The sequence below is a fragment of the Bactrocera dorsalis genome, chromosome 1 (assembly GCF_023373825.1).
Source record: "Bactrocera dorsalis isolate Fly_Bdor chromosome 1, ASM2337382v1, whole genome shotgun sequence".
Lineage (NCBI taxonomy): Eukaryota > Metazoa > Arthropoda > Insecta > Diptera > Tephritidae > Bactrocera > Bactrocera dorsalis.
In genome coordinates, this window is record NC_064303.1 from 103,342,793 (window position 1) to 103,356,365 (window position 13,573).

Sequence of the window (13,573 nt, forward strand, 5' to 3'; positions counted from 1 at the left end):
GTTGACAAGAATATTGCGTGTGCTTTGCGCTAAGCGGCTGACAATCTCAATGCGTCGGTCGAACGAATGCAGCTACTTTTGTGGCATATTAAACACTCGCCATTCATTGTCACTTAGCCATTGAGCCGGGTTTTAACCAGCCAAACCAATCGGAGGTAACAAGCGCCAACGTGCCAGCGACAGTTACAGCAGCGAGCACGAGGACGAATGGATAAGACTTGAAGTAATTGAAAGTTTTTGAAACAACCATAGATCTCTGGAAAATTTCTCTACGGCTGACGACCGGAAGATCTCCGATGAACGAGAAAGAGGAATTTCACAAACTAAGTAAGTTTCTGGATCCTCCATGCGTCTTTAGAACAGACGAAATAATACTTCTAAGATCAAAGTCATTCGAAAGTTACGTCTTCCATTTTTATATCTACATTTGACGACCGAAAGATTTCTGAAAGACCAAAAAATCACAAATTGGATAAGTCGCTTGATACTGCTAACAACACTAGAAAAGAGGAGAAAACATTTCTAATGTTAAAGTCTCCTTTAGCAAGCCGCTTAGACTCGAAGCTGTTGCTAGGTTCGACAAATGAAGAGAAGGTTGAGATCGCTCAAAAATATTCAGCGGGAAAAAATTCAGGCCACTAAATGAAAGGCTAGGTCGCTGAAAAGCAAAGATGTAAGGCTACTGAAGTTTTGAATGCTTTTCCGATGTATATGAGAACCATTTTAAGATGTTTTCGACTGTACTTCGTTCACTGTCAAACTAGTTTTTGTGCCAGGGGCGAAAACTGAATACCGAAGTCCGGCTATCGATCATGAGACCGATTATCAAAACCCTGATAGGAGGACTGTCATCGAAATTGCACGGTAGACCCAGGAAATGCGTTGTTTCGTCGGGTTTGGATCATATGGAGAGGGGTGTTAGGTTAGGTTAGTCTGGTAGGTCAATGAGCCACGCTCAGAACACTGTTGGTCCTTTGCGATATAAGGTGGAGTTCAGTTACTAAGTCCATGAGGAGTAGTCCCCTTTTAGGATGCCTGCGCTTGACGTTAATTTCTACAGACTACAGTTGTCTCACTATTGATGCCTTTAATGAATGGAGCTTAGGAACCATCGGATGTTGGTCGTGCAAGAAATTCGGTTCCTCAACAGGGAGCATGCGGACTTCACTATGTAGATGCTGAATAAAACACATCTTGTTATAGTTCGGAGTGCGGTGTTCTAGATTATCTTGAAATTTTCCGAAAACACACGAACTAAGTTCATAATTTGTGAAATTTTTTCCAAAAATTGTTATTTTTTGTTTCAATATCTTTTTATTTATTGAATCTGCTTTTTGTTTTGAAAGCCTAACAATAAGTAATAAAATCTTAAACCTATTTAAAAACTAGACAGGCTCAAGCAAGTGATTGAGCTGTTTTGGTGATACATTGCTCCTCAGTACGCGGGCATATCTCTTCTTTTAAGGCGTGTTTGATCGTAGGAATGTACCAAAGCATTAGCCAAAGGGTTTGGGTGATCACGGAGTTTAGATATATATTTATTTCTGCTGTCTTCTACTTCTTTCCTTACCATAGAAATACCAAGGTCTTTATGGATATTTTCATTACGCATGTACCATGGTGAACACGTGATTGATCTAAGCATTTTTGATTGGAACCTTTGTATTATGTCTATATTAGTTGCACAGGTCGTACCCCACAGTTGAATGCCATACATCCAAATCGGCTTTATGACCGCATTATATAAAAGCACTTTGTTGTCTAGGCTAAGTTTGGAGTTTTTATTTAATAGCCAATTTAAATTTGCAGCTCTTATCTTCATGCAAGTTATTTTACTAGATATATGTTTTCTCCACGTAAGTCTTCTATCTAGGTGAATACCAAGATAAGTTACTTCATTCGCTTGGGGTACTAAAATATTGTTCATTTTTACTGCCGGACACATTTTTGGTCTAAGCGAAAATGTAACATGCTTACACTTTTGTTCATTTACCTTTATACGCCAGTTGGCTAGCCATTCTTCGACAAACCTTAAGTGCTCGTCTAATATTCTTGATGCTATTATATGGCATTTGTTACGGCTCACTATAGGTGTGTCGTCCGCAAAAGTAGAAGTTAATACATTGTTAGCTGTTGGAAGATCTGCTGTATAAATGATGTATAGTGTTGGGCCTAGAACACTGCCCTGGGGTACACCAGCCCTTATGTGTCTTTCATCAGATATGAAATCTCCCACTTTTACGATAAATTTTCTATTTTTTAAATAAGATTCCAATGTTTTATATAATTCTGGAGGTAGAATATTTTTAATCTTGTATAAAAGGCCCTCATGCCATACCTTATCAAACGCCTGAGCCACGTCTAGAAATATAGCCGAACAGTACTCTCTGTGCTCAAATGCTTTTCTTATTTCGTTAGTAATTCTATTTACTTGCTCAATCGTGCTATGTTTTTCACGAAACCCAAATTGGTGCGTTGGTATTATATTATTTTCGTGGAGGAAAGGAGTCATCTTTGATAGTAACAATTTTTCAAATATCTTTGAAAGACAGGGTAGAAGACTGATTGGTCTGTATGAAGACGGCTGTGTTAAGTCTTTCCCAGGTTTGTCTATCAAGATGATCTGCGACTTTTTCCATGAATTTGGATAGTATCCGAGATTAAGAATTGCATTGAAGAGCAAAGAGAGCACCCTTACGGCAATATTTGGTAACTCAATTAGCATTTTTGGGGTAATATTATCATGTCCTGGTGATTTTTTGGGGTTAAGTTCTTTTATTATTCTAGTAACTTCAGAAGTAGAAGTCCTAATAGACACATGCGACTTGTTTGCGGTATTGGGCAAGGTTGGCAACTCAAAGTTGTTCTTTGGGCAATTGGGTTGAAATACCTTTTCTAGGTGATTTGCAAAGCAATTTGCCTTATCCTCATCACTACGTGCCCAGTTACCATTCAACTGTCTTAGAGGCATGTTGGAATCTACTGGTGGCTTGAAAGACTTTTGTGCTTTCCAAAGAGAGTTTTGCTTGCGAGAATTTGGACACAGATTCTTTATATAATTTTCAGTGCTGTGTTCCTCTTCGCGTTTAAGCGCTTTTTTTAACTTTCGTACAGCAGATTTCAGTTGAAGCAGAGTTGAAGGGGATCGATTTAACTGCCATTCCCGCCTAGCTCGCCTTTTCTCATTTACAAGTTTCTCTATTTCATTATTGGTGATCTTTCTAAAACCAACAGGTTTGTTGTTTCTTTTTGGTGTTGCCAATACAGCTGCATTAGTTATTACGTCATTAATTTCTCTTATATTTTCATCAATGTCTCTTCCTGTATTTATTTTGCAATCAATATTGATGTGGGTGCTGATATACTTTCTATATTTCAACCAGTTAGTTTTATGTGATGTTAGAGAAACTTTCGGCTCAAATATCATGGGCTGTTCGTATAACTTTATTAGTACAGGAGAATGATCAGATGACAAGTCTGTACATGTATCAGCTGTCATAAGAGATCTATCTATATTTTTGACTACAGCAAAATCTATTAAGTCTGGTATTTTTCTTCTATCACTGGGCCAGTATGTCGGCTTACCAGGAGATATTATATCCAGCTTATTATGCTTATTCATAATAGTGTAGTACAACTGTCGTCCTTTCGGATTAATTAGCCGTGAGCCCCAATACGTGTGCTTTGCATTGTAATCTCCACCTGCTATAAATCTATGGCCTAGTGATTCAAAAAAGTCTTTGAATTGTATGTCTGTAATTTTAAATCGAGGTGGGCAGTATATGGCCGTCAGATTTAAGTCCCCGCAGCGATTTTTTATTTATTGTTGTAGCTTGTAATTGCGCTGTGGCATAAGATTCTGATGTGTGGTGATTTAACCGTTTTCTAACCAACACAGCTGTTCCTCCATGTGCCTTTCCATCTGGGTGGTTTGTAACATAGAGTCTAAATTCCGGTATAAAGAAATTGTTTTTGTTCGTAAGATGAGTTTCTGACAATAGCATTACATCGATACTATTTTCATCCAGAAATCTAATAAGTTCCAATTTATGTTGGTTAACACCGTTAGCATTCCATAAACAAATGTTCAATACACTCATTTTTTACTTAAAAAAGTTCGCAACATTTGGTTTTGAGATTTGATTATCTCTTGAATCATATTTTGCATTGAAGCCATAAATTGTGTCATACATTGGGTAAGGTTTAAAATCATAGTTTCAACGCTTCCATTTGGTTGGTTTTGGGGCAATTGCATTTGTGTAGTATTGCCTTTCACAACGTTTGCATAACTCCCTTGTGTAGCATTGTCTTTAAGATTTTCTGGTTTCGAGATGTGGACGGGGATTTTAATATTTTCATTAGATGGAATATTCATCATTTGATTACGACGTGCTTGGATACCCTGTGACAATTTCGATTTTAAATCTTTGTAAACAGGGCAACCCCTGTAGTTAGCAGTATGATTTCCTCCACAATTGCTGCATCTTTTATTTAAATCCTCTTTTTTAAGAGTACATTTTGAAGTGGGATGTAGATCACCACATACTACACAGACACTTCGTAGAGTGCAATATGCTTTCGTGTGTCCATACTCTTGGCAGTTTGTACATTGTACTGGACCATTTCTCTTGTGTGGTTCCTCAACGGTGATTCTGCGATGGAGAAGATATTTTAAATTGTAAATCGGGTGTATTTCATTTTTCTTTAATTTGTTAGAATCTGGCATCAATTCTATTTTGAACATAGGTTGTGGGGCTTTGTTCCTGTTAAAAATATTTACTACTGATTTAATGCTAAAACCACCTTCTTCTAGTGCTTCTTTAACGTCGTTAGAGTCTACCGAAGACTCTATACCTTTTATTACAACAACTAGGCCTTTTGAGCTCTTCAGTTGGTAAGAGTAGTAATTCTTGTTATTATCTGATAGGAATTTTACAATATCCATGAAACTTTTTTCAGTGTATGTTTGAATTTTAGTTTCATCTATGTTACCTTTTTTCAAAGGCACAATGTGAAAATTGTTTGTGCCTATTATATTGCTCAATTTGGAAACAAGCGCATTTGAGCTACGCTCACGCAAATAGATTGGAGGGGGTTTGGCATTCACGACCGTGGTGGTACCCTTTGCTTCGTTAGGCTCTTTGCTTAATAAGGCAAATCTGTTGCCATTAAGAATTTCTGGCTTTTTACTGTTTGGTGTGCCTGCTTGAAATTTTTTGGTATTGACCGCTGCTTTAATAGGACTCAATTTCCTTTTTACATTTATGTAGCGATCAATACCAGTCTGAACTGATGGCCCTTTTTTGCTTGGTACATTCTCACCTTGCATTTTCTTTTCCTTCACTGTCCGGGTGCTTGCTGGTACCTGCATAGTGGCTGCTGTCAGTTGATTTGTTGTTGCCCGATTGCTGTTTACTGCTGCTTCTGCTGACTGCGCTTGCTTAGTCTCTCTTTCATCTGATCGCTGCAATGACTCATCATCGCCGTTACGTTTGTTTTTGCCAGGCGTTGTTTTTGTTGGCTCGACAAAGCTAAAGTAGGCATTTAAGGAATGCCTACGGTTTTGCATGTGAGGCTGCGAAGCACTCATTATTGTTTGTTATTTTTTGTTTTGTCTTTTGTTTTTATATATTTGTTTGGTGCACTGTTTATTATTAAAAGTTTGTATGCACTGTTTTTTATTTGTTTGTTTATTTTTATTTAGTATTATTGTTTGTTTACTTTTTACAAAAGTCAGAATCACGGAGCGAATTCAAAAACACGTCCGTACACTTTAAACACTGATATTGTTTTAAGGAAGAGTTGAAAAAATTCAGTACCAAAAAAATACCCCTGACTGAGTTGGAACAATAAATCACATTTACTTAGGTGCTCCCACAAGTAACCGAAACTGTGACTCTGTCTCTTCCACTGTCTTTTCGTTCCACCCTCGTTTGCGCGCATAGCCCACAAATATTTGAAATTCAGTAACAATATCCCGTCCTTTTTGTTTTTGGATTTTTGTACGCAGTTGAGTGGCGCGGAAAGCGGTCTAACGAGAAAGAGTTTATTGCCAATTTCATCCAACAACGACTGATTAGGACTGAGCCCACCGCACTTGTAGTTGTCGTATGCAAGTAGAGTCTAGCTTGTACGCACTTTGGTGGCATACACATGTTCCTTTCCCCAACTTTCGCTGGCTCCCTGGTTTTTGTTTTTGCTTTTGCTTTGACAATTCGTTGAAAGTTGCACGGCGTGCAGGAACAATGCGTAACGCAGCTCGTGTATTTAACGTTGACAATTGGCATGACAAGACCACCCGAAACGGGGGCAACAAGCTGGCCAATCAAGCAAATTAGTATAGTAAACTCTCCAAGGAGTTGAGTTGTTCTGTGTTCGGAAATTTAATGCATATTTTTCTGACATGACTGCATAAATAGTTGAAGGTGTCTGTATGAGCATTAGTGTGGTTTGATTTTCAGGGAGTCAAAAAGTTGAGCGATTTTCTTTATTTTCATTGATATTGTTAAGTATGTATGTATATATTAGAGTACAGTTCTGCAAAATTGTATGCTCTTAGCTTTCTAATTAAAGGTAGGATACATAATATACATATATAATCCCTTAAAGATAAACTTTATCTTAAAAGTTGGTTGCTCGAAACCGGTTTTGTCCCCATAGTCTCTTTGCTCAAAATCATACGTGAAAGATTTCTTGCAATATGCATATCACAATACATATCTGTATTAAGGCGTGTAATTTTTAGGCTTTTTTCAACTGAAAGCAGGTTAAAAACCTTTGAAGAGGGTAAAATATGAAGGATCCCAAGACTTGCGCCATTAATATTTATCTTAAAAGGAGTATGTTCCTAACTTTCAATTTCAATGCAAATTACATTGAAAAAGTGTTATTAATATTGGATCTTTGCAAAAGTAGCATAAAATTAATTCTGACAAAAATTGATCGTTGTACAAAAACAAAAAAAATTAAATAATAAAAACAAAATTTTAAATAAATTAAAAACTAAAGATGTCATAATTTGATACTTATCAGGAGTTTGAATATACACGTTTATCTTCAGCGGGATTCACTATCTGAAAATTTAAAACAGACGTTTTTTTGGAGAGCTTTCAAATTCCTCCCAGAATTACTCAGAGCTAATAGTTTATCTCGCTTTATCCTTCTTCAAAGTTTTTACCCTATTTTTTCGGCGAAAAACGTGTTACCTTAAAATGACACATACTAATGCATATAAACTTACCTAAGTACAGTATGTGTAAAATAAATATTCTTCATATTTTATTAAAAGTGTATGGAGAATTGAGAAGAATGTTATTAGGTACATAATTAACGAAACAATTATCATAATTGCGTCGTCAATACAAATAATTCATATATAGGGTGTCCCAAAACAAACGAAATATTGGAATGAAATACTTGGTGTCCCAAAATGAATGCAATATTTCAATTATATAGTAAAAAAACAATCAACAGCTGAGAGTTTAAACTTAGTAAAGACGGTGCATTCCGATGGAACAGCATGTCTTCATTGTGAAACAATATTTCCAAAGTAATGAAAGCCTGATAGCTATATTTCGAAAATTGCATACAAAATATAGTATTTTAACTTTGACAACTGTGAAGATATTTAAAGATGGCGGCAAATCAAATCTTGAGTTGGTTGTGGTATACAATCTTTGGGCTTAGTTCGCTCTTGTTAGTAATACCTGGATATAGTCGCGTCATATAATATGTGATATAAACGATCAGCATGTCTGAACAAATGAGTTTCGAATTTATTTTTATTTCATTCGATGAATAGTTCTATATAAATATACTTAAAATCTGCAAAATCAAAATTCGACAGAGGGTCTTTATGGCGAGGGAATGGAAAGGGTCATCCATTTCGAAGTTCCCTACGATTTTAAAGAAAAATCAAAGAAACTTCAAATCTTATGAATAATGTCTATTAAGGGAGGGGTTTGTTCTTCATGGTTAAAAAAAGACTGAAAAGATGATGAAAAATAATATTCATCCATTTACAAAAACGCTTAAGATGCTAGGGTCTTTACGGCAAGGTAACTAGAAATTTCCGAAAACCAAATTTTTGCAAATTCAGCTAAATAAATACAATAATATGTGAGTGAGGAAATGTCCCGTTCCAACCTCTCGACATGTTGGTCATTCAGAGAACCCAAATTTGCCAAAAAGGAAGGTAGCCAGCATATATATTTTTAAGGACATATTAAACCCCAAAGCTTTATATGAAATTATGAGTTCATTTGTTAAGAGGTTGTAATTTTTCGATTTATGGTTTTCAAGAAAATTTTTTAGCACTTTAAAAAAATTCTTCCAGGTGAATTTTTCCTGATCAACCGGTTTTCTTCAAAGCTATTAATTTGAGGGATTTCTGTTTCAGACATAAATACAAATCCACTGTCATCTCTTTGAAGGCTTTGGAACAGGCAGTTTGACACAATGTAGAATGGATCTGTTGGCCGAATATAGGTTTAGATATTGTGTAGTGTGTTTAGAAGTTATGATATCCACTTCACCATCACACAAAATATTGATATAAACATACATGTATGTCTGTTTACATACATACATACATGTACACTTAAACATACTTACGTCATTAACACATAAGTTATGATATCCACTTCACCATCACACAAAATATTGATATAAACATACATGTATGTCTGTTTACATACATACATACATGTACACTTAAACATACTTACGTCATTAGTACATAAATTAAAATAAACTAAGTTCTTTTATTGTTTTCCACTTAATTGTGCATAAGAGGCATCGAACTCTTTAATTTTATTCATTTGTTTATAAAATAGTCAAAATTGCATTGACAATTATTTGTAACCAAAATTCTAAAGAATTTTAAGTGCATTTCCGCTTTGCTTCAAGTATGTCTTTACGATCGACATTCTTAAGAGGCGTTGCACTTATTGATTTTGCTGATAAGAGTTCTTTGGAATTTTAATTGTATTTTGCTTTCTGTCTTTACTAGCAATTTTGTATTTAAGATTAAGAATTTTTGTAAACTAAGTTAGTCATATTCTTTGACTCAACAAAGCAAGAGTCATATTCATTGATTCACACAAGCGAGTCATATTCATTGATTCAACAAAGCGAGTCATATTCTTTGGCCCAATAAAGTAAATATAAATATTTAAATAAATGTTTTAATTGGCGACGAGGATGGGATACGCGGAAAAGTTTCTTTGAAGAATCAAGGACTTTTCTTTATTTTAATAATTAACGCGTACCAAATAAATTTTACTAAAATCCTTAAAGAATTAAGGTAGTAAAGTATAAAATCATTAATGAATTAAGGTAGTAATGTATAAAATCCTTAAAAAAAAAAAAAAAATTAAGGTAGTGAACAAACCAACAAAAAAAAAAAAAATAAAAACATCGAAGAATCCTGTATAAAAAGACAACATTTACGAAGAATCCTATATGAAGTGAGTTCCTACAAAAAGAAGACAACATTCACGGAGAATCCTATATAAAGTGAGTTCCTACAAGAAGACAACATTTATGGAGAATCCTATATAAAGTGAGTTCCTACAAGAAGACAACATTTACGAAGAATCCTATATAAAGTGAGTTAAGACAACATTTACGAAGAATCCTGTGTAAAGTAAGTTATTTGCATATATATTATAAGTATACGTTTTACAAAGTTATTGTTACAAAAAAAAAATCATTTGAATAACAAAAAAAAAAAGAGAGAACCATTAAGATTACTAAGAAAAATTGCAAACTGAAATTCAAAGTGTTACATATATAAATTCATTTTATTTTTTTAATCATGACCCAAGCACCTTCTATTACCCTTGACCCTATCAAATACCTCAAAACATTACCTGAATTTAACGGACAACGACATGACCTTTACAACTTTACTACTCTGATAGATAGAATACACCCCTTACTAACGCAATATGACCAAATGTCCCAACTTCTCTTCTCTGATATAATAAAAAGTAGGTTACAAGGTAGAGCTAGGGAAATAATAGAAATAAATTTTCATGTACAGTCGTGGGCGGACATTAAGAATGTCCTTATAAATAATTTTGGAGAAAAATTGAGCGTAGAAGAACTTTATGATAATATGAGAGCAGTAGTATTCAGAACAAACACGACAGAATTTTATAACGAAATAAAAGATAAGCTACGGAGATTAAATAATAAAACCAATCTAATAATGGGAGAAAATACTGGCACATCCGAAATAGCCAGAAATAATATGAAATCAGCACTTAACATTTTTAAAGGAAAAATTCCCGAACCAATGAAAACTATTTTGACTTGTAGAAATCCAGACACGCTGGAGGAAGCAATGGAAATTCTTTTCCAAGCAGGCTACGCATATAATGGCAACAAGACCAAACAAATCGAAGAAGAGCCACGAAATAGAAATTTTAATAAACAAAACTACAAAAATGATAACAGAATTAATTCTAATTCACAAAGACCAAATTCAAATTTTCAAAACAGACATAATTTTAATTCTAATAATTATAATAGACAAAATACCCAATATAAACCTAATTATAATTCGCAAGAAAATTATTCTAGACAAAATTTTCAATATAGGCCTAACAATAACTCAAACCAACAAAGAAACTCTTATAGTTCTTATAATACACCCAATGTAAGTCACCAGCAAAATAATCAACCAGAACCTATGGACGTAAATATTTTCCAAAAACAACCAACATACGAAAATTTTCAATTTCCAGCCTCACGGGAAAATTACCACATATAACAATAAAATCTAAATTAGGCTACTTAAAATTTTTAATTGATACAGGAGCTTCACATTCAATTATTAATCCAGGCATATGCCACCCAAAATGGAATATACCAACGAATGAAATAACTATTAAAACTCTACAACATATAATCAAAATAAATAAAAAGGTTCGTATCCCTCTTTTTGAAGAACTAGGTAGTAAGGACGTATCAATTGAATTTTTTATTTGTAACTTCCATGATTTTTACGATGGATTGATAGGAAATAATATTTTAAAGCCATTAGGAGCAATAATAAATTTAAACGACGACGTAATCATTATAGGTGAAAATAAAATACCTTTAATATATGGAGATCAACAAGTGGAACATCATTTTGGAAAACCAGGAATATATCAAGTTGAATTACCAGTAGAGTGCAAAGAAGGATTAGTGTATAAAAACCAAGAATTTTCAAACGATAAAAGTCTAGAAATATTAGAAGGCATATATGAAGCAGATAACTTTAAAATTAACGCTACAATAAATTTTAGTGGAGACACCCCACAAATAATAAAATTTTCACCTCTTAAAATTGAAAACGCTAATACAAAAAATTTTTGCATATATAATGTAGGAGAGGAAACCCAACAACTTCCAATTTCGGAACAAATAAGAGTTGAACACCTCAATTCCGAAGAAAAAGAAAAGATATTACAGTTAAAAAACAAATTTAAAAAAATATTTTATTCAGAAAATAGCGATTTAACTTTTACCAATGCAATAAAACATGAAATAAGGACTGTGAATAACATTCCAATTAATACAAAAACTTATCGATACCCATACATTCATAAGGAAGAAGTGGGTAGACAAATTAAAGAAATGTTGAATGCCGGGATAATCAGACCCAGCCATTCACCATATTCAGCTCCAGTATGGATTGTACCGAAAAAACTGGATGCAAGCAAAAAGAAAAAGTGGAGATTGGTGGTTGACTATCGTAAGTTAAACGAAGTCACCATTGATGATAAATATCCCATTCCCAACATCGACGAAATTTTGGAGAAATTGGGAAGGTGTCAATATTTTACGACCCTTGATCTTGCTAAAGGCTTCCATCAGATTGAAATAAATGAAAAAGATATTCCAAAAACCGCATTTAGCGTAGAAGGCGGCCACTACGAGTTCCTTCGTATGCCGTTCGGACTAAAAACAGCACCAGCCACTTTTCAAAGGCTGATGAATAATGTCCTAGGTGATTTTATTAATAAAATTTGTCTCGTATACCTCGATGACATAATAATATTTTCAACCTCACTTCAAGAACATTTGGAATCTATAACAAAAGTATTTAATCGTTTGAAAGAAGTAAATTTAAAAATCCAGTTAGATAAAAGCGAATTTTTGAAAAGAGAAACTAGTTTTTTAGGACATATAGTAACTGAATCAGGAATAAAACCAAACCCAGATAAAATTTTATGCGTACAAAAATTTCCATTACCAACAACCCAAAAACAAATTAAACAATTCTTAGGTCTCGCAGGATATTATCGCAAATTTATTAAAGACTACTCGAAAATTGCACGACCAATCACAAAGTATTTAAAGAAAGACGCTAAAATCGATGTTAAGGATCCTGATTATAAAGAAAGTTTTGATACTCTAAAAAAATTATTAACTAATTCTCCTGTCTTGGCGTATCCAGACTTCAATAAAAAGTTTGTTTTGCAAACGGATGCAAGCAACTTCGCAGTGGGAGCAGTGTTGTCCCAAGATGGACATCCTATTTGTTTTGCTAGTAGAACACTTAATGATCATGAGCAAAACTATAGTACTATAGAAAAAGAATTACTAGCAATTGTATGGGCTACTCAACAATTGAGACCATATTTGTTCGGCAGGCGATTTCTGATAGAAACGGATCATAGACCCTTAACGTGGCTATTTTCTATTAAAGAACCGAATTCTAAACTGGTCCGATGGAGACTTCGTCTACAAGAATATGATTATGAAATAAAATATAAAAAAGGAGTTTTAAATGGTAATGCAGATGCATTATCAAGAGTTGAAATAAATATTAATGAAGAAACCCAAAATACTGAAATGGATGAAACAGTCGAGATGACTCAGAATGAAAATACCATTTTAGAAACTAATTACCCAATAAATTTCTATCGACGGCAAATAATTCTTAATAAAACTGTATCGGGATCACTAAAAATAAAAAACGAAAATATTTTTAAAAATAAAAGAAAAACAATAACTGCAAAAATATTCGACGAACAAACACTTATCACCATAATAAAAAACCATTTTAATCCTAATAAGACTAATGCCATATTAATTACAGATGAATCTTTATTTAATATTTTCAATGAAACAGTCAACAAATATTTTAACGAAAATAGGCAATTCAAAATCATTAGATGTAAAAAGCTACTAGAAGATATCGCAGATGAAAATCAGTTAACAGAAAAAATTGAAAAAGAACACAAACGAAATAATCACAGAGGAATAAATGAAAACTTTGCAGAATTGAAAACAATAATCTATCACCCCCAACTAAGAATACGAATAACCCAATATATAAATAACTGCGATATTTGTAACAAGGAAAAATATGACAGGCGTCCAATCAAACAAGAATATAAAATAACTGAAACTCCTGAGAAACCTGGAGAAATTATTCACGTAGATGTTTTTTATAGTTTACAGAAAACACTATTTTTAACGTTTATCGACAAATTCTCGAAATTTGCACAGGCAATTAAAATAAAAAATAGATCTTGGATAGAATTTAAATTAGCCCTAACGCAGTATTTGTCAA

General features: G+C 33.8%; 1 protein-coding gene across 5 annotated transcripts in view; it reads right to left on the minus strand.

Annotated features, from left to right (window-relative positions):
- LOC105231228 (uncharacterized) overlaps positions 1-13,573 on the minus strand; it is a 196,959-nt gene that overhangs the window by 6,426 nt on the left and 176,960 nt on the right. The window lies entirely within an intron of this gene.